General features: G+C 42.3%; 1 protein-coding gene across 3 annotated transcripts in view; it reads left to right on the top strand.

Moving 5' to 3' along the window:
• LOC310678336 (schwannomin-interacting protein 1) overlaps positions 1-20822 on the top strand; it is a 375265-nt gene that overhangs the window by 34041 nt on the left and 320402 nt on the right. The window contains exon 1 of one of the 3 annotated variants that reach the window (XM_083442212.1): positions 3190-3295. The exons of the other annotated variants lie outside the window; for them this stretch is intronic. The gene's annotated coding sequence lies outside the window, so the exon portion shown is untranslated. Of the gene's footprint in view, positions 1-3189; positions 3296-20822 lie in introns of those variants that run through there. 3 annotated transcript variants of the gene reach the window in all.

Genomic DNA, 20822 nt, shown 5'->3' with positions numbered 1-20822 from the left:
TGCAACAAATCAATGAGGGGCCCTGTTCAGAAAAATAAATATCTGCCAAGGCTAAACCTCTGAAGCAAGCATCTACAGATATATTTTTAAGCTTATTTAAAATACAGATCTTTGATCAGATGCCTCACTTTCATTCCCCATTTCACCAGTCTTAGACCTAATCCATTTTACTTGCTCATCAAATATTTGCTGAATGTTAGAGAATGGTGTTGTTTTTTTGGTTTTGCCTTCAGCTGGTAATGATTGACCCTTCTTTTCTTCTTAAAGCCAAAAGGTAGCACACACTGAATGTAAATTTCCACTGGCAGACGGAGAAACCTTTCTCAGTTGTAAATTATAACCATCTCAGAGATGATTAAGAAAGGGAGAATTTTGCACACCCCAGGCCCATCAGGGCTCTTACTGGTTTTTGGGCACAATGTTGATTCCTCCACTCATAGGTTGCTCACCCCGTCAGGGTTCCCAGGAACTGACAACTTCTCAGTCTCCAGACATAGAAAATGGCTTTTTCAGAGCATCAGATGTACATCCCCTGTTCACTCTTTCTCCAGAGTGAATTTGATAGCCAAGTTTTATGCTTGGCTATCATCAATCATCACATAATTATCTCTGTTGGCAGCCTGCTAACCAAAGACATTCAGTCCACCATGTTCCTCTCCCAGAAGTCCCAAGCAATGACCACTTCTGTGACTGTGGTTCCTGCAGCTCCATCACTCTATGGGCTGAAACAACCATGGTCTGGAAATGGATGCAACAGTGGTTGTATAGTTTGAGCTTCAAAGTTGCCTTCTGGGTGTTTGTAAACCAGTTGTGTCTCCTTTTCTAGCATAGTTTTTGACAAAGGGAAAGTGAATATTTTGAAATTTGCACACATGCATATGGACAAGAACAAGAGACAGCTCCTTTCTTTCCTCTCTTACTCACTTGCTCCAAGAGATGTAGCCATGATTTTTATATATTTTTCACCAAGAATACTGTACTGAAATGTAAGATTCTGCACATTTTAGAATACTAATGTACTGGTTTAGAATAAATAATTACCAAAGACTTACCAAGAAAAATTAGGCTACCATAGGAACAGGAAGTATTGATCTTAATATACTGTTCCACTTTTTCTTGCCTGGTAATAAAATAGAGAGCATAAGGTTTAAATAGAAAACCATTCACTTCCCAATTGTTTTACTGTATTTGTTCTAAATTTAGGAGTAATTATGTCCTCATTGCTTCTAACAATTCACTTTCTGCTCTTTCTGGAGCATTTTGAATGATCAATATTTTGCCAAGCATAACAGTTTCCCAGCATCACTTTGTTTGTAGCAAAAGGTTTATGATCTTCTGCATACCGTCTGCTAGAGGAAGATGGATTAGCGTGTGAGTAAAATGATGTGGCCTGAATGACAACCACCTGTTTGGGGGGAGCTGAAGCACCAACTCAAATTGATCTCCAAAGAGCATTTGTTTTTAGAATCTAACCACACAATCTGCAGGCAGAGATATAATGCTACAACAAGCCACACCAGGCATTAAACAAACTCATTTCTTTCACCACAGTTAAACTGTGGAATTTGCTTCTACAAGAGGTAGGGATGGCCACAATGGCTTGAAAAGAGAACTAGGCAAATTCATGGAGGTTAAGGTTACCAGTGGCTACTAGCCATGATGGCTGTATCCTGCCCCCACTGTCAGAGATAGCATGCTTCTGAATACTGGCTGCTGATGGTGAGGATGCTGTTACACTCCAGTTCTGCTTGTGGGCTTCCCATGGGCATGCTGTGCACAGGAACGCCCTGGCTCTCCTCAAACTTGGCAAGAGCTGAAGTATTCCACAAGTCATTGCCATTTGTCTCCTTGATGGGGAAGACAAGTAGCAACACTGCATATGGGAAAATTATGGCTCTCATCAAACTTGCTGTGAGCCAGGGTGCTCTTTCAGGCATTGCCGCTTGTCTCCTTCGCTCCAGAGGCAGGGAAGACAAGCAGTAACACCACATGATGAGAAGGGGGCATTCTGGGGGTGGCAGAAGCAGTGGGGCTGGCTGGGCACTGCCTGTTCCATTGCCTGAGGCAGGTGCTTCTTCCTGCCTCATAGGCGGGCCAGCTCTGCAGTCATATGCTTATAACCATGAGAAGAATGTACACTATTTCTATTGCTTGATGAGATAATGGGTGCTACTACGAACTCTTAACCATAGTTCACATGTCCAAGGCTCAGGAGTATCACAACATGAAGCTCTCTTCCCTAAAGAATGATGCTATAAATAGTAAAGGATTTAAGAGGTTGTAATTATGTGTCATCTTATGCTACTGTGGTTTGCTAAAGGTTTGCAAGCTTCTTAAGTCATTCTTTATTGTGCTTCATTTGACATTAACATTAATACAATAAATTATGTCAAGATCTTTAATCAAGAATATTTTAAGCTAATTATTGGGGAGGAACAGAAGTTAAAGTGGGAAAAGCCTTGTGGACCTCCATGCATCAAACAAATACTGCTGTTTTAAGACGTTTGTATGTGGATGTCTACTTTATAAGCCATTTGCACTTTCCGTAGAGACTGAATCTGATTACTTGCTAAGCCATCTATGACCATTTCTGTATCCAACAGTTGGGGTACGTTCAGTGCTCGGATGTGTGTTGTTCCTTATATCAGAATTATATCTATGTGTGCACACACACACAGAGAGAGGGGTGGGTGGATGAATTGGCTGATTTTGGTTTCTACCAGCTTATCATTTTTCAAGTCCTAAGTTTAGTTCTCCACATTTTGACATCAGTTTGCAATTTTTTTAAAAAATAAGAGTCACCATGAAACCTCAACACTATTTATTAGAAATGGTGTGTTTGTGTGTGTGTGTGTGTGTGTCATATATATATATATATATATATATATATATATATATATATATATGACATGTTGTGTCTGTGTTTAAAAGGAAGATATATTCTGTGACCTCTGTGACAGCTATGAGGCCTTGCATAGTTCTAGTAACAAGCCTGTTTATCAGTGGTTGCTAGATGACAAGTTATGGCGGAAGAAACATTTAGTAAGCGGCAGTTCAAATTTCTGTCTAATTGGCTAGAGGTTCCACTCTGTTGGACAGGTAATGGGCAGTTGGTGGGGGGTTAACTGTCAGTGAGAGGGGAGCAGCAGAGCATTGATTGGTGAGAGGCAGTGTGTACATAATTGGCTGGGTTGGAGGACTGGGAGAAAATGGCTTGAGGGAAAAGCCACTTTGAGGCTTCTACGAGGAGCAGTGGCTCTCAAGTCTTCAGAAACTGCCAACAGTCACCTTTGAGGTATGACTTGCCCCCTATGTATATAAAGTGTGTGTGTGTGTGTGTGTGTGTGTGTGTGTGTGTGTATTATAAACAGTTTAAGTTTATTCCAGCTCTGATGGAAGAGTCCATCGCTCACCAAAGCCTAACCATGTTACCATAACCCTCCAACATTTTTTGAATGAAAATAGGGACATCCTAAGGACAAGTGAGACATTCCGGGATCAAATCAGAAACTGGGATGGGTTCTCTAAATCAGGAACGTCCCTGAAAAATAGGAACACTTGGAGGGTCTGTTACTGGCAAATTGTGAAGCATTCTGAGAGAATTGGTTACAGCAAAACAGTTAAAGAGGCACAAACACAGGTACAGTGGTACCTCGGTTCTTGAATGTCTCCGTTGACAAATGTTTCAGTTTTCAAACGTCGTGAACCCGGAAGTAAATGCTTCGGTTTTCGAATGTGCCTTGGAAAATTGAACATGAAACTCAGCTTCCATATTGAGTTTTCCGTATTGAGTTTTCCATTTTAAGGCTTCCATACTGAGTTTTCTTTTTTTAAAAAAAAAATTCAGAACTTGAACGATCTTCCAGAACAGATGACATTCGAAAACCAAGGTACCACTGTACGAGAAAACTGAGGTTGAGAGAACAGGGATATCTAACAGGGCTCTAGAACGTTCTGTCAATGAAAGTCTAACTCTCAAAAGAACACATCATTTGGCTCTAATAATGTAGCATTTTTCTAACCAAAAGCAGCTAACCCAGGGCTCTCCCCAGAGTAGTCTAACTCTGTTACAATGGTAGACCACTAATCACAGCTGACAAAAGCTTTCTGATCAGCAGTGGAGGCTGACAGACAGGGCTGGCCTACTGTTAGGCTTCATGAAATGGGGGCGGAGAGTGGAGTGAGGTGTTAAGAGGACAAATCTGTGTGCATGCCGCATGGTCTGCCCAGGAGGGAATCTGCTTGTCACCAACGTCGAAATCCGATTGACCTGCCAGTCTAGTCAGATTCTGTACGTCGAATGGAATGCCGTTTTAGACTTCACCTCACACAACAAAATGGATTGTACCAATCCATGTGATGGAGAACCAGGTTTGCCCCAGCTCTGACTTCTGGGAAACAGGACAGCTTCTTTAGTGTCTAGCCAGAAAGCTGTCAAGCACCTGGCCATCTATCCAGCCTAGCAACTACACCATCATTAGGTACATTAGGTACAATCATGGGAAAAAGAAAGTGCACCCTCTTTGAATTCTGTGGTTTTTACATATCAGGACATAATAACAACAATCTGTTCCTTAGCAGGTCTTAAAATTAGGTAAATACAACCTCAGATGAATGACAACACATGACATGTTACACTGTGTCAGGATTTATTTAACAGAAATAAATCTTCCATATATGCAGCATCCTGGAGAAGAAAGAATCCATTATAGTCTGTCTTACTGCTGTGCAAAACTCTCCAATAATTTTCTTTCTGAGATCTCTTTTTCTTAACAATGCAACACTTACTCTCTGTTCTGTACACAATTATGCTGGCATAAAATTATATATACATAAATTAGGCATGCCTATTTGTCACTGACTACAAAAGCACTGCCCAAAGGACTTTTCTGGCTTTGGGAGAGAACAAGAAATGAAGTTTGTACTTTGTAATATTTGACATGTGCATTGCGAGCAAGTAAATAATGAATTTCCATTTTGTACTTCTCGGTATTCCCAAGGTAAGTGTGACATGGGCCATGTTTGGGGGAGAATGTAAAACCTATATAATTTAATTGTAATGGTATTCAGTTCAGGGCCTTCACTGTATTCAAAGGCTAAGAAATCCCATTGCCTCATTTTTCATGAGGAGGAAAAATGCACTTGTACAAATTTCTGCTAAAAGAAAATGGTGCATTAATGGATCTTTGAACACTGTGTGTGATGTTGACTTCCAAGTCATGCTTAGAGTAAATCCACTGAATCCAGTGGGACTTCTTTTAAAGCCCCAGTGAGTATGGTGGGTGTATGCTAAACATGACTTAAGTTTGGGTCTAGCTTAACATACTTTCTGTTTTCACACTGACCTTTCTGCTACGGAACCCAAACACATGGAAGAGGTTTCTGGGACTGGTAGACTCTGTCCCTGGCAGGCCTTAGGCCCAAACTAAGCATGATACTGTCATGCATTTCCCCTTTGCATATTTTTTTTTAAAAAAATAGCCAATATGTGTGCATGGGGGAGCTAAATTGGGACTGACCTGAGGGAAGAGGAGCATTAACCCTTTGCTTTACCATGGTCCCATTCAGAATCAACCCTCCACCCCAGTTCCTGCTATTCGCAATGGGAGGGAAGCAGCCACTGGTGCCAATGGGAACTTTCATTGTGAAGAGCAGGTATATGTAGTTCTGATCAGGACAGCAGAGGGACAAAAAGCTAAAGCTGTTCTTACAACACGTAGGGATGCCAGAGAATTCAAAAAGAAATGGGAGTCCTCATCCCATGTAAACTGTGGGTATAACCAGAAATCCACCCAATGCTCTCCTGCAGCAACACAATGCAGGGAAGATAAATTAGGATGGGCAAGTGCGAAGTTTTGCTTGTCATTTCTGATCATCTTATCCTGACAAGCTTCCAAGGGCTCCAAAGTTAAGTTTCCCAGAACAGTTTGAAAACCACTGTGTTAATATATTTATTTTGGTGGGTAGAAGGAAATAGCTGTATAGTTCACAGGGCAAAGCAGTTAGGTAACTGGGAAAATTACTGTGGTCACTGTTGCTGGCATCCATCTGTCTCAATAGACAATGAAGTGCACCTCCAGGGGTGAAGCCAAATGGCTGCATTAACAGTACCAAAGTGACCTCCCCAGGGTACAAGCCTGGGCAGTGTGTACGGAGGTCCTGGGCTGTCCAGATGACAAGACCCTCCCTCTCCTGGCCTTGCTGATGTGGTCCAAAGGAAAGCAGAACAATACGTTTGTTACCAGCTTGCCTTCAGGAGTTGCCAGAAGGGGGTGTACAAGGCGCCATCCAACCATCTTAGGAACTCCACTCCAGATTTGTGTGCTCCTTTGCCTATGGTTGCTGTAAGTTGTAATATTTACATGAAGAATGGTAACCAAACCACTTCATTGAGAACAAACTCTAACACATATTAGGCATGAAATGTCCCTCCATAAATTAGAGAGGTGAAAAGGCAACATTTTCTGTTCTGCCTTGTGTTTATTGCATGCAGCATTGTTGCTGTTCTGCTTCAGTTTGTCTTCTGCCAATAAATACACTATTTGACTCTCTGTCTGCTGTGGCAAAATTATCTAACATATGCAATATATGTAATTATGTACATTGCATAATTACTAGACATTTAGTTTTAATTATTTTGATCCAAGAGGCTTAAAACAGCCTGCAGCAGGTAACAAGGAGAAAAATAAGTGTTGCACACAATTTTTGGGATATGAATAGATCCTAGGAGAGCATATATTACTTAGATATTATCCTTCCTTCTTCACGTTTGAGACTTCAGCAAAGTGCTGTCCCTTTGCAGCTTAAAGGGAAGCTTAGATAGGCTGGTGTTAGCCTTTTAGTTTATGTAATCCAGGATGCCTTAAGGAAGACTGGATTTTCCTGGTAAAGATAAAGGGGATCTCTGACCATTAGGTCTAGTCGTGGCCAACTCTGGGATTGCGGCGCTCATCTCGCTTTATTGGCCGAGGGAGTCAGCGTACAGCTTCCGGGTCATGTGGCCAGCATGACTGAGCCACTTCTGGCGAACCAGAGCAGCGCATGGAAACGCCATTTACCTTCCTGCCAGAGCGGTTCCTATTTATCTACTTGCACTTTGACGTGCTTTCGAACTGCTAGGTTGGCAGGAGCAGGGACCGAGCAATGGGAGCTCACCCCGTCATGGGGATTTGAACCGCCAACCTTCTGATAGCTAGGCTCCTTGGTTTAACCCACAGCGCCACCCGCGTCCCTGGTATTTCCCCCTTTTCTCCCCCTTAAAACAACCTACAAACAGTATTATTAAAAGATAAAAGTAACATTTACTCACTCAGAATACTTGTTGAAGAGTAACAGATACAGCAGCTTTGTTCAGGCAGGCTTAAAATGGTAATTCAATTACAAAGACACACTTGAGTCTAGCTTAAAACACAGTCTGAGCATGGAGCTCAGACTTAGCAGACGTTCTCACATTGCTGGCAGAGCGGAAAGAGATGGAAAGAGGAAAAGGGTTTGCCCAGGCAGGAAGGAGAATATATATACGTGGTTACACTCTCTCCCTGCATGGGCACAGTGGGCACAGAGTTCTCTCCAGCAAACTTACAGGAAAACTCTGTGAGCTTCAGCTCCTATCGTGTGCCTGTGTAGCAAAACATGAGTTGTCGGTTCAACTGCACTTTAGTATGCCACAACAACATCTGTAGGGCTACACCTGGTCTAGGTGGTGTCCCTGTGTTGCAGTTTGCTCAGCCAGGTTTGCAGGCAGGGCAAATTGCGAGTGGCGCACGCCTGGACAGCCGTGTGACCCGATTTCAGATTTCCCACTACTCCTCTGCTGCCTTACATGAGCACAAAAAAGTCAGAATTAACCTACGGCCACTGTGAGGAACTTAATAAAGGTTATCTGTAAAAGTCCTGAATGCTTCTATTAAATAAATCTTTAATACTGAAGAAATGCTCATTATAATGTCACAAATTGTAATAACCAATTTTCAAAACTACAGCATGAAACTTCCGCACTGGAGATAATTCTTCTTCATTTACCGAGTGGAAATTTACAAGCTTGTGTAATGCTATTTATTTAAATAAGGAAATTAGTCCTGGAGACATTGAAAGCATTGTAGGAATGAACTTTGCAAACCTGCAATCCTAACTGTAAATATGAGAGCTGAAATTGTTTAAAATATTTGCATGATTTGGGTTTGTTTAGCATTAAAGGCATATTAACACAGGACCTTAGATAAGACTCCTCTGGTGATGCTGATCATAAAATATTAACATTTCTATTACAACCTTGATTTCCTGTTTGGAATGATGCCATTGTCTTGGAAGCATTTCGACTATGAATATCAAATGCTTTTGAGCCTCATATATAATATATATATATATATATATATATATATATATATATAGGTTTTGGTGTCCTCGGGTGTCTTCCCGTGTAAAAGTTGGGGTGTCTAGGCGACGTTTCGACGAGGTCTCACTCGTCATCTTCAGGCTGGTGCTTTCGGCTTCTTGTTACTGGAACAGAGCAGGATCTTAGTGTTTGAGTTCCTATAAATACTGTTGAGGAGGTGTGGTGTATAGCCTCCAATGTTCTGGGCAGAGAGGAGGTTCCCAGGCTAGTGTGCCTTTTCTTCTTTTGTTCATTAATTACTTGAGGGATATCTTGAGTGATTTCTTGAGTGATTTCCTGAATCCCACTTAGGTGGGTCATTAGGTGTGGATTAGTTGCTAAAGCCTTCGTGTCTTGAACTCTTGAACTTTGTGAAGAGTTTTTCTGAGAAGATGGCTGTACTGCACTTGGTTGTGCTCTGGCTTGGCTTCGTGTATAGGGGCGAGCTGTGGTTTTGTGGCCTGTGCCAGCCAGATCTGTGTAGGGATTGCAGGGGGGTGCAGCATCCGGAGGTGCCACCCTGGTTTGGCTACTGGATGGTGTCTGTAATTTATCTGTGGAGAGGGTCTGGGTTTGGGTCTGGTGTGGTTGATTGGTGATGGCGTTCTGTGTGCCTCTGGATCTGGTGTCAGATTTTGTGGGGAGGGCTAATTTCCAGATGTCTGGCAAGCGGGATGTGTCGTCACGCTTGTTCATGTTGTGAGGGTGTTTCTCTATCTCGATGGCTTCCATGATTATTCTCTTGTGGTGATGTTCCATGTTAAAGAGCAATTTGGAATCTGCAAAATTAATTTCGTGTCCTGTTTCTTTCATGTGTTGGAAAAGAGAGGAAGTTTTTTCTTCTTTTTTGACGGCATTCTTGTGTTCTGCGATACGTGCATTTATTCGTCTGTTTGTTTGTCCAATGTACGTGGCTGGGCAGACTTTGCAGGGTATTTCATAGACCCCTTGGTTTTCCAACTGAATTTTATCCTTGGGGTTTCTGAGGATATTGGCTATTTTTTGGTTGGTGCAAAAGGCTGTTTTGATATTGTGTTTATGGAGGATTTTGCTAATTTTATCTGTAGTGCCCTTGATATAAGCCACGTCTGCCCAGCCACGTACATTGGACAAACAAACAGACGAATAAATGCACGTATCGCAGAACACAAGAATGCCGTCAAAAAAGAAGAAAAAACTTCCTCTCTTTTCCAACACATGAAAGAAACAGGACACGAAATTAATTTTGCAGATTCCAAATTGCTCTTTAACATGGAACATCACCACAAGAGAATAATCATGGAAGCCATCGAGATAGAGAAACACCCTCACAACATGAACAAGCGTGACGACACATCCCGCTTGCCAGACATCTGGAAATTAGCCCTCCCCACAAAATCTGACACCAGATCCAGAGGCACACAGAACGCCATCACCAATCAACCACACCAGACCCAAACCCAGACCCTCTCCACAGATAAATTACAGACACCATCCAGTAGCCAAACCAGGGTGGCACCTCCGGATGCTGCACCCCCCTGCAATCCCTACACAGATCTGGCTGGCACAGGCCACAAAACCACAGCTCGCCCCTATACACGAAGCCAAGCCAGAGCACAACCAAGTGCAGTACAGCCATCTTCTCAGAAAAACTCTTCACAAAGTTCAAGAGTTCAAGACACGAAGGCTTTAGCAACTAATCCACACCTAATGACCCACCTAAGTGGGATTCAGGAAATCACTCAAGAAATCACTCAAGATATCCCTCAAGTAATTAAGGAACAAAAGAAGAAAAGGCACACTAGCCTGGGAACCTCCTCTCTGCCCAGAACATTGGAGGCTATACACCACACCTCCTCAACAGTATTTATAGGAACTCAAACACTAAGATCCTGCTCTGTTCCAGTAACAAGAAGCCGAAAGCACCAGCCTGAAGATGACGAGTGAGACCTCGTCGAAACGTCGCCTAGACACCCCAACTTTTACACGGGAAGACACCCGAGGACACCAAAACCTGCATTCCTGTACCCGTGAAAATCTACGAAAGCATATATATATATATATATATATGATTGGAAGAGACCTTAAGGGTCATCTAGCCCAATGGTTCACAGATAGAAACCCATTCAGCATCCCTATTTGTTGTCCATCTGCTGCTACATGAAAACATCTACATTGTGAGGTAGCCTTTGTCTACACTATATAATGCAGATGCCAAACACACCTTTGTGCAGATGGAATTCCGCAAATTAGGAGCTGCACTCCTCCAAACCTCTGAAGGTGGTGGAGCTGCCAAGAAGGCCTTCTCTGTTTGTCTTAACATCCAATATGATCTGTGGGGAAGGGGGCAGTCTAGAACCTCTAGAACAAGAGCGGGAACCTCCAGTCTGCAGGCCAGGTTTGGCCCAGCACGAGCCCCAATTTGGCCTGTAAGGTCATTCCTCACAAACCACACCCAGCTGCCCCACACCTGACATCATTTGCAACATCAGGTGTGGGACAGGTACTGATGTGGCTACAAAGGTACAATTGGGAGCTTTAAATGAGCTCCTGGTTGTTCCTTTGCTGGAGCAACAACTGCATCCTGCTGTAATAGCTGTAGGCTGCTGGGTGCTTGGTAACTGCAAAGGACTTTGCCAGGTGAGTGGGACACCCCACCTGTTAATCATCTGATGTCATAATGATACCAGCTGCCAGGTGGGTTTAGCTGCCCACCTGTCAAAGTTGGCCCATGGGACAGATGACAATATGGTCTGCTGGGCCACAAATAACCTCTGCACCAGATCCTGCTCACATGTACTGCCCTCAAGCCAGGTATCACCCACCCTGGGTTTCTGCATCTGATTCTTCCTATCTTAATACATTACCTTAGATTTATCTCTGTTGAAATTCATTTTAGTTTGGTTGCATTTTCCATCTTGTCGAGATAATATTTGATCCTATTTCTGTTTTCCAAGGAATTTGCTACCCCACCCAGTTTGGTGTCTTCTGAAAATTTGATTAGCATCTTATCCACTCCTTAATCCAAATCCAATTTCTAAAGGTGCTGAAAAACACCAGGCCCAGGACTGTACCCTTTGAAGATGCAATTGTTACCTCTGTCCATGTTAACAAAGAGTATTTGATTAGGACTCTTTAGATATGGTCTCTCAAATCCACCTAACCCTAGGATCATCTAGGGTTACATTTTACTAACTTTCCAACAAAGACCATCAGACTTTATTGGAAGCTTTGAAAATATGCATATATTGTGCCCCCAAAGTATCTACAAGTTATGAAAAGCACATTGATGATGTTACCATATGTTATAAAACTAGTTCTTGGATTTCTTCTTCTTGTCTCTCCAAAAGTTAGCAAAAATTAACTAGGCCCAGGTCTAATTGTATGTTTGAATGCACCCATTCACTTTTACCCATTTAAATTAATGGCTGCCATTTATTTCTAAGGACCAAAAGGAAGGACCCTTATGGATAATATTGGGGTAGAGGAAGAACCTGTAGGATCATCCTGGGTAGAACAATTTCCATCCTCCCTTTTCTGAAGTTGTGAGATGTTTCTGAAACCTACCTCTCCTCACTGGTACAATATGAAGGGATGAGGAAGCAATATAGAACAATAGAGGAGGGACAGCTCAGTTGGTAGAGCATGAGACTCTTAATCTCTGGACCATGGGTTCCCACATTAGGCAAAATATTCTGGCATATCAGGGGTTTGGACTAGATGATGTTCATGGTCCCTTCCAACTTTATGATTCTGTGATCCAAGAATAAGGTGAATGGGTGCACTCAGAAGGAAGTCCCAATTGAATCAATGGAGCTTGCTCCCAGCTAAGCGATTGCAGCCTGAAGGAACTGAAACTGAAGGAACTATTAGTTAAACTGGAAATGCAGACCAAATTCATGGAGTAATAAATTTACTTGGTGCGATTACCTGACAGACTTGGGCAGCTGTCAAAGTCAGCGCTCTAAGCAGTGCCAGTCAGATGAATCTAGCTTTCCTTTTCATTTTTTACAGTGTCCCTGACCTAGTGTAGCTTTGGGATATAAGGGTAAAGGGACCCCTGACCATTAGGTCCAGTCGTGACTGACTCTGGAATTGCGGCGCTCATCTCGCTTTATTGCCTGAGGGAGCTGGTGTACAGCTTCTGGGTCATGTGGCCAGCATGACTAAGCCACTTCTGGCGAACCAGAGCAGCACACGGAAATGCTGTTTACCTTCCCGCCCAAGCGGTACCTATTTATCTACTTGCACTTTGACGTGCTTTCAAACTGCTAGGTGGGCAGGAGCTGGGACCGAAAGACAGGAGCTCACCCCGTCAAGGGGATTCAAACCGCTGACCTTCTGATCGACAAGTCCTAGGCTCTGTGGTTTATCCCACAGTGCCACCCGCTTTGGGAGACAGTGGCAATTAAAAGGCTACCCACCCAGTGCTTAGGAGCAGTGCCACCACAGCCAAGTGAGCCTGCTTAGGCCACTTTAGAGGAACAGGCCCATCAAATGACACTTTGCCCAGGGCTTCCTACAAACCTAGAGCTGGGTCTGGTAATAAAGGAATGAAATGGGGAAAATCTTCCCATACGCTGTTCCAAGGAACTGTTCCAAGTCAGCTTCTCTGCTTGGGAATGGTATGGATTGGGGATAGGGTGGGATTTTCCATTTCTCTTCCACACACCCACACCCAGACCATTACCATAATAATGTCTCCAAGATCATGGAAATTATGAATCCATTCAATTTGCCTTGAAAAAAAAAAATCTTCATCCAGATTTTTAGTTTAAGGAAATTTATGCCACAATAAAATCTGTTGAAACATCACAATACTGGTGTTGCCAGATACTGCATTAGGGAGAGATATAACCTAGATGCCCCGAGCCCTCGGTATTTCCACTGAGACTAGTCAGCTTAAAAGAAAATACAAACACTGTGTGCCGAGAGGAGGTCTTCAGTTTACCTTGCCTTTGGATTTTGACCTCGGAAACAGCAATGGCATCCAGAAAGTAGTGGCTGAATCAATTTATTTTGGATAGTTGCTATGGAGACTTCCTACTGATACAAAATACAATGAAAGGGTTAGGGGAGAAAAATAGGACACTGGGTTATGAAAGCTGACAGAATGGAACTACACTGTGTGGCACACATTAGGGGCCATGTAAGAAAATTGTTCTTGGAATTATATTTATTGATTCAGTGATATAAAGATCAACAATCTAAATTAGGAGGAAAGCATCTTGGCTTTGAGACAGATCATAGCAATTAAACTATTTCACTGTAATTTTCTCCCATCCAACACTGCTCTTCTTCCCATGGGGAAGCCCTTCTAACAGTACAGGCTTATATCAATGCACAAGGATACAATGTGATGGAAATCTTCAGTGTTTTGTATCCTTCTGACTCCAGTTCTGCACAGTGGTTCCATTTTGGATTTCACTAGAGTGGGATGGAACAAAGATTAGAGAGAGAGAGTGTGTGTGTGCATTCATTAAACACATTTTGGCAATGCACATTGTAAGTGTGAGGTCTCCAGCTCTGATTGAGGGGCAAAGAGTCCTAGCCACCACCCTCCAATCCTTAATCCGGATCCCTGGACTTAAAGGTGGTGCTACACCTGTCTAGAGCACCTGGTGACATCTTCCTTCTGGAAGGGCTGTGTCTTAATGGTAGAGCATCGGCATTACATGCAAAAGGCCCCAAGTTAAACTCCAGGTATGGAAAAGAAGGATCCTTATTTGGAGAGCTGCCGCTGGATGGACCGTGGGGTCTGACTCAGAATAAGGCAGCTTCCTATGTAAAAAGCAACTGTACCCTGCCCCCAATTCAAGAAAGGTCTAACTCTTTGCCCCTCAATCCAAATCTTTAATCCAGGTAAGTGAATATAGTATTGCACTCATCAGAGACTGAAATGCAATTTGGGAAATCCCCAGTGCATATCTCATGACCTTACTAGGTGATGGTGGGAAAGTCACCCATTCTCATTTTTTATGTCCCCCAACTTGTCTCAAGCCTCCATCTATAATATGGGAGTTAGGGGAGGGGTAGTACCTCCGGTGGAGGACACGTTGTCCTCCTTCTGGGGTGGTTTGTGCGCCTTTGGCTCAAGAAGCTGTCAACATGCAACAGCAGCCACATGTCAGGAGACAACTTCAACCAGGTGAGGGTAGCCGATGGAGCTCAAACCCTTGGTGAGTTAGGAACTTCCCCTGCGTGCTAAGACAGACTCCAGCAGATTGAGTGGACAAAACCAATTGTGGGTGAAACAGTCGAGAAGGTGGTTTCTGCATGTGGTGTAGAGGGATGTGAGGGGCAGATGGGCCTCATCAACCTGGGAAGGTAGCCCATCTAGCGGAAGCAAAATACTGATCCTAAACCTCCGCTACTTTGTGGGATATCTTTGGGAGAAGAAAAGGATTAGGAGTAAACTCTACACAAATCTGGAGTGGAGTCCCTAAGATGGATGGATGGTGTCTTGTACACCTTCTGGCAACTCCTGCAGCCAAGCTGGTGTCAAATGTATTGATCTGCTTTCCTTTGGACCACATCAGTGAGGCCAAGAAGGGAGTCTTGTCATCTGGCAACCCAGGACCTCTATACACACTGCCCAGGGAGGTCTGTTGGTGCCGCTAACACAGCAGTTTGATTTCACCCCTGGAGGTGCACTCCATTGTCTCTCAAGACAGATGCCAACAACAACAATTCTAACATATCTTACAGAGTTGTTGCACAGCTGACACCTAGATAATGTGCGTGAATCACTTTGAATGGTTGACAGTGTTGAGTTTTATTATGGACTTGACACAAGTGTATGCACAAGCAGTGAAAAAAACAACCCCAGACTAAGAATATGTATTTGTTTTGTTTATTTATTCAGGTAATGTATATACTGCTCCATATTTCAGAGAAATTTCTGTTAAGTTTTCAGCATCAGAAAAACATCCCAAATAAAATTTTAAAACCCTCATTTTAAAGCAGCACAAAACAATTAGATAAAGTATCCTCTTAAAGCAGCAATATAAACTACAACAACCAACATATGAATGAGCGACAATCACTTTCACATGGCTAGTTCATGATCATTATACTTAGAAATGTTTCCCTGCTCACTCCCCTCCCCCAAATTGACAGATGAATTATTTACTGCTGTGGGTTATAAATATATATCCCTTTAAAGGCACCAACAATTTCATACATGCTGGGACACCAGGAGGCAAACCAATATGTGGTTTGAGAAGGAAATGATTTGTATACACAAGCCTACTTTCCATTCAAATCACCCGTCTTCGGTGACATTGGCTTTTTTGTGTGTGATACAGGAATTACAGGGCTTGTTATAGAAGGAATGAACATTTCCATGGAAGTGAATGAATGCTAAGTAGTTACTCCATGTTAAAATCTGTGTTTGAAAATAACAGGTTACGGTTTATTCTGCTGGTACCCCTACACTAAAGGTTCAGAGAAAGAGCTGCAGCTTGCCCTGTTCCTTTCTACGAAACACATGCCCAGTGTATTTTATGGCTGTATATTCCCACACTCAAGGGAATGCATCTATAAGTAATATTCAGTTCCTTTATTCAGGAGAAGAAAACCCTGGTGTGCTTGAGGCGAGCATACTTTAACCACTGTGCCTGACTATGCTCAGGAAGACATAAATCAACAGTTTAACATTACACTTGGGTGTATTTTTCTCTTGGTAATTTTATTCCGTTGTATTTGTGTAGTAAGACACAGGTCAAATAAGGAAGGTTAGTTTAATGTCCCAATAAATAAACCTAAATCTGTTTTTCGGTAAAGAGAGTAGTTGCCTTCTAAAGTCACCTTGGGTCTCAAATCTTGCTACACTGAGAAAGAGGCACAATTTCTCTCCTCTCTGCAACACCATACCTAGTCATCGGAAGGAGCTGCAGGTAATTCAGTTCTCTATGCAGTGGAGATTAATCCATTAGGGTGAATGAGGCATTGCTCCAACAACCTCAGTCTGCCCTCAGCCAACCCTCACCTACCTGACTTCTTACTTGCAATCAAACCAGCGTGTGACACTGCTTTTCAGCATCCTACTCCTAAGTCTCAGTGTTGCCCTTGTACAACTCAGCAGAGGAGGGTGGGGACAAAATGAGAATTAGTTGGCTCTGCCTGTTACTGGTACTTGGCTCTTTGCAGTCCACCCTACCAGTCTCAATGGACCCAGCCACAACTGCCCCATAGAAGTTGCACCCAGAAAATTAGGAGATGCATTTACTAAGGTCCCAGATACATCTAATACACTCAACATATGCAAAGTTTATAACTTGTTAACTATACAGCCTGAACCATGTTTACTTAGAAATCCTATTAAATTCAGCAGGGATTACTCCCAGGCAAGTAGAGTTAGGAATGCAGCCTAAAAATACAGAATGTGTCCCCAGAGACCTGTAGAAAAGGTGGAGGGGATGACAGCCATTCATTTATTCTTATATGGTTATAAACAGAATAAGGCTGTTCATCAAAGACAGATATCAACTCTGCCCCCATACGCTGACAAGCATCAGTTTTACAAGACCTAATTACACCAGCTCATATCATTACTGTTATTATTAATTACCTGACCTTCGCCCGAAGGTCCAAGGTGGGTTACAACAATTTAAAGTACAACATTAAAAACAGATTTAAAAACCTCACAACCATGAAAATGTGTCCTGAAAATAGACGTCTCGGGTGTTTATATAAGTTTGTGTGAGGGGTGACGTACGTACATCTCATTTTCCTTTCACTGTGGCTTACCTCTTCCATGTTATTGTATGGTTCTTTTGTGTCTAAAAAATGAAAATAAATGAGCACTAGTGGCCCCCCATCCATTCATCTGCACTCCTCCATGGAGCTCAGGGTAGTGTACATAATGTGTGTACTCCAACTGTATCATTATAAGGAATGATCCCTTGTGGAATAGGTTAGACTAAGAGGATGGTGTTCAATTAAATATGCACTATTGCCTAAGGATTTTGCCCCCTCTTACTTCCCCGGCGCACACCCTGCACCATCTCTAAATATTCTCTGGAGGGTTTAGGGCGGAAAATACCAGAAACAGATTGGGCAGGGGGGGAAAGAGGGAAATAATGTTGCATTGTGCAAGGAGAAATCCTTGCCCTGCTGAAAAGGCTCAGCTCTATAATGGAGACAACCCAAAGGGCGCAACTGGCCTGAGGTCACTCAGAGAGCTTCATGGATGCACACAGTATTTGCACCTAGGCCTTCCTGGTTCTAGTCCACCAGCTGCTTCAACACATCAACTCATATTCTATTGTAGATCATAATGACTAGAAGCTATTATACAACTCTGTTTCATTTTAATAGAGCTAGATTGCACCCACAATGGCACTCTGTTTTATGTAACGGAGGCCGGAGTCATGCACAGGAGAATGAATGCATCTTAATTTGAAGTCAAAAGTTTCTCGGGGATGAACTTTTCTCAGCATGACAGAGAGCAGAACACAAAGCTTTTGTATTAAAGATTGAGGAGAAATACACTTAGGAAGAATGCATCAATATTTAAATAGGCGAAGGGAAAGAATCTTGCAACCACTGGCCTCCTTCATGGATCAGCTTCTTTTTCATAATTCAGCAAAGAGGTGGCTGACTGCACTTCTGTAATTTAGGGTGTAATCCTATTCTCACACTGCACCAGTGTACACTGGCATATTCCCTTGACCACTCAACATGAGTCTTCTGCTTGAAATGCTGTACTGTATTATAGGGATAGTTTCATTGCATATTTTAATTATGGGTGTTTATATTTTAATGTTTTAATGGGATTGTTTAGTGCATATTTTTATTGCAGATTTTTTTAAAAAAACATTTTAATGTTTGTGTAACTGCTTAGAAGAATTAAGCTTCTTTATTTCTTTTTACTTGTGGGTTTTTCAAGGAGTTGAGCTTGGACACAAGGATTTAAAGGAGTACCAGTTCCATTATCTACTGCCCCCTGCCTTAATATTTCCAGGGGACACCTTGTCAGTCGCCCTGTTGATGACAGTGGTGTCATCATCATCATCATCTCCTCCCCTCCTCCCATGTTGGGTGATGGTGGTGATATGGGACAAGGCATTCATGGAATTCCCTCCTGGTGGAGATAACGGTTGTCCTCCAAATTACAGCTTCTTGATGTCAAATGACCACTGTCAGGAGTGAGCTGGCAGTAAATCACACTGTGCAAGTTGGAGTTAACTCTTCGCTAGCAAGAACACAATCTGCACAGAATTGACGGAGTTGTCATGCCTAATGAGCGCAGCAGCTCAGCTCAGCCCTGGTAGGTCTTGCTTAGACTGAAGGTCCCTGCTGCCCCACAGCTGTGTAATTAGTCCATGACACCATGCATATTTTTCTCCAGGCTTTTGGACATGGATGTGTGTTGTCTGTCTGCTGCTAGGTCATGCATTCTATTGTACTGTATTCTAATGATGGCCGTTTCTTGGATTTTATGTTGCACTTCATCTTAAACACTGTATAGTGCCCTGGGAATCTTTGAGCTGAAGGGTCATTTAAACATCATCACAGTGTCCTCCCAGGCTGAGCAGATAGAGGAAATGGTAGTCGTTCCATCAGCATCATGGAGCATGACCCGTTCACTCATAGGATGGCTCTACACGGTGCCTAAACCAACATAAGACCATAAGAAGAGCTTGCTGGATCAGGCCAAAGGCTCACCCAGTCCAGCATCCTGTTTGCCCAGTGGCCAGTCAGATGCTTATGGGAAGCCCACAAGCAAGACTTGGGTGCAACAGCACTCCCCAATTTAACATTTCCCCCTACTCTTTCCACTTTTTCTTTTAAAGTTTCTTTTACCACCAGACAGTGTTAATTTGCATCACGATGCACTCTAGCCAGCGCAAACCCTCCAAATACGCTGAATGCTTCAAATTATCCCTGTGTGTTTTTATAATAAAATGGAGGAACGCTAAATAATTTACATAGACAAATGAAAACTAATTTGCTAATTTTTAATTTTTATCCAGTTGCACGATCCGTGCTGGTGAATAATTAACAACTAAAAAATGAATTTCAAATCAAACTCTTTCTCTGTAGGGTCTCATCGTAAATGTTATCATCTGCATATCCTTCCTGAACGCTCATTTATTATAAAAACATATTTTATTTTTATTTTTTTAAATAAAATAAAACCCAGAGGAAAGAGTGTTCAGCATGATCTGGGCTGTAATAAGAAGAGTGGCAGGCTCTAGAGAGTTCATTTTGTTTCCATGTAGACCCGGGATAATTTGTTGGAGGCTGTTTTTGAATTATTCACATACACCAAATGCTTGGCTTTTAGAGGCTGAATAAAACCAGCTTCAGTCATATGCTACTTTTATAAAATTTGCATTTAAAGCTTTCTTATAAGATGCCTTTCTTATTCAACCACACAGCTGGGTGCTGCAGGATTCCATCCATAAACTATATAACGTTAGGAATAGGAATTATATCTAGAACAGTGGATTTGACGAGTTTGGTTCTCTCAGTTTCTCACTTTTCCAATCTTAAATTCAGTTTTCCACATTTTCACAGCAATCTGATTTTCTTAAATAAAAATCCTCATGAAAATCTTCCAACATTTAGGTACTGATATCACCTAATAAATACATTTTTGTATGCGGTTATGTCTAATACACACATTTTTGAAAGCAATTTCACCTAGTAGCATGCATTTTGTATGCTATTTTCACAAACATATGCATTTTTATGGACACTTTACTGTAACATATGAATGAATGAATAAACTTTATTTGCATAGCCAACAGGCCATAGCATCAAAGGACAAACACCAACAGAAGTACATTACAAATATAATTAAAATCTTGTGACCTATTAAAACCCTAGGTAAATTAATAATCTCAGTACTTAAAACTTGGCAGAAGTAATAAAATAATAGTAATAAAACATAATGATAATAATCATAAAAACCCAGGCGAGGAATCCGGGTGACCACGCTGATATCATTCAGATACCAGCTCTCAATCTCATTGCTCTCTCGATAAAATTGGCAACTTTCTCTGTTGTCAAGCTGTTCTGATCGGCTAGAAGTGAGCACAATTTGGCTTCGCAAGAGCGGCCGGGGATGGCCGATAGGAGCGGCGTGATGGTCTCGTCCCTGAGATCTTTATATAGGGAGCAAGACAAGAGAACGTGTGACGCCGTCTCTACATAGCCAGCTCCACAGGGGCAGAGCCGGTTCTCAAATGGGATTTTTTGATATCTACCTTCGAGAACAGCTGACGGTAACATATTTAGTCTGGCCAGTGTAAAGGCCCGCCTAAGTTTTGGAATGGTTAAGGTAGACAAATAAGGTGCCCGAAAATCAAAATGGGAGGGGGGCAGATAAGCGTACCAGGCACTAAATTTCTTAATATAGGCCAGATTATTCTGCTGCTCAATATCCTTCAAGCGCTGTTCGATAATGGTTTTTGCCTTGGGGAGACCCACTTTCAGGAGATGCTGTGCTTGTAGGCCA

The sequence above is a fragment of the Podarcis tiliguerta genome (assembly GCF_965153285.1).
Source record: "Podarcis tiliguerta genome assembly, chromosome: 5".
Lineage (NCBI taxonomy): Eukaryota > Metazoa > Chordata > Lepidosauria > Squamata > Lacertidae > Podarcis > Podarcis tiliguerta.
Note: the sequence above shows the minus strand (reverse complement) of the source record. Positions and strands in the feature narration are given on the sequence as shown.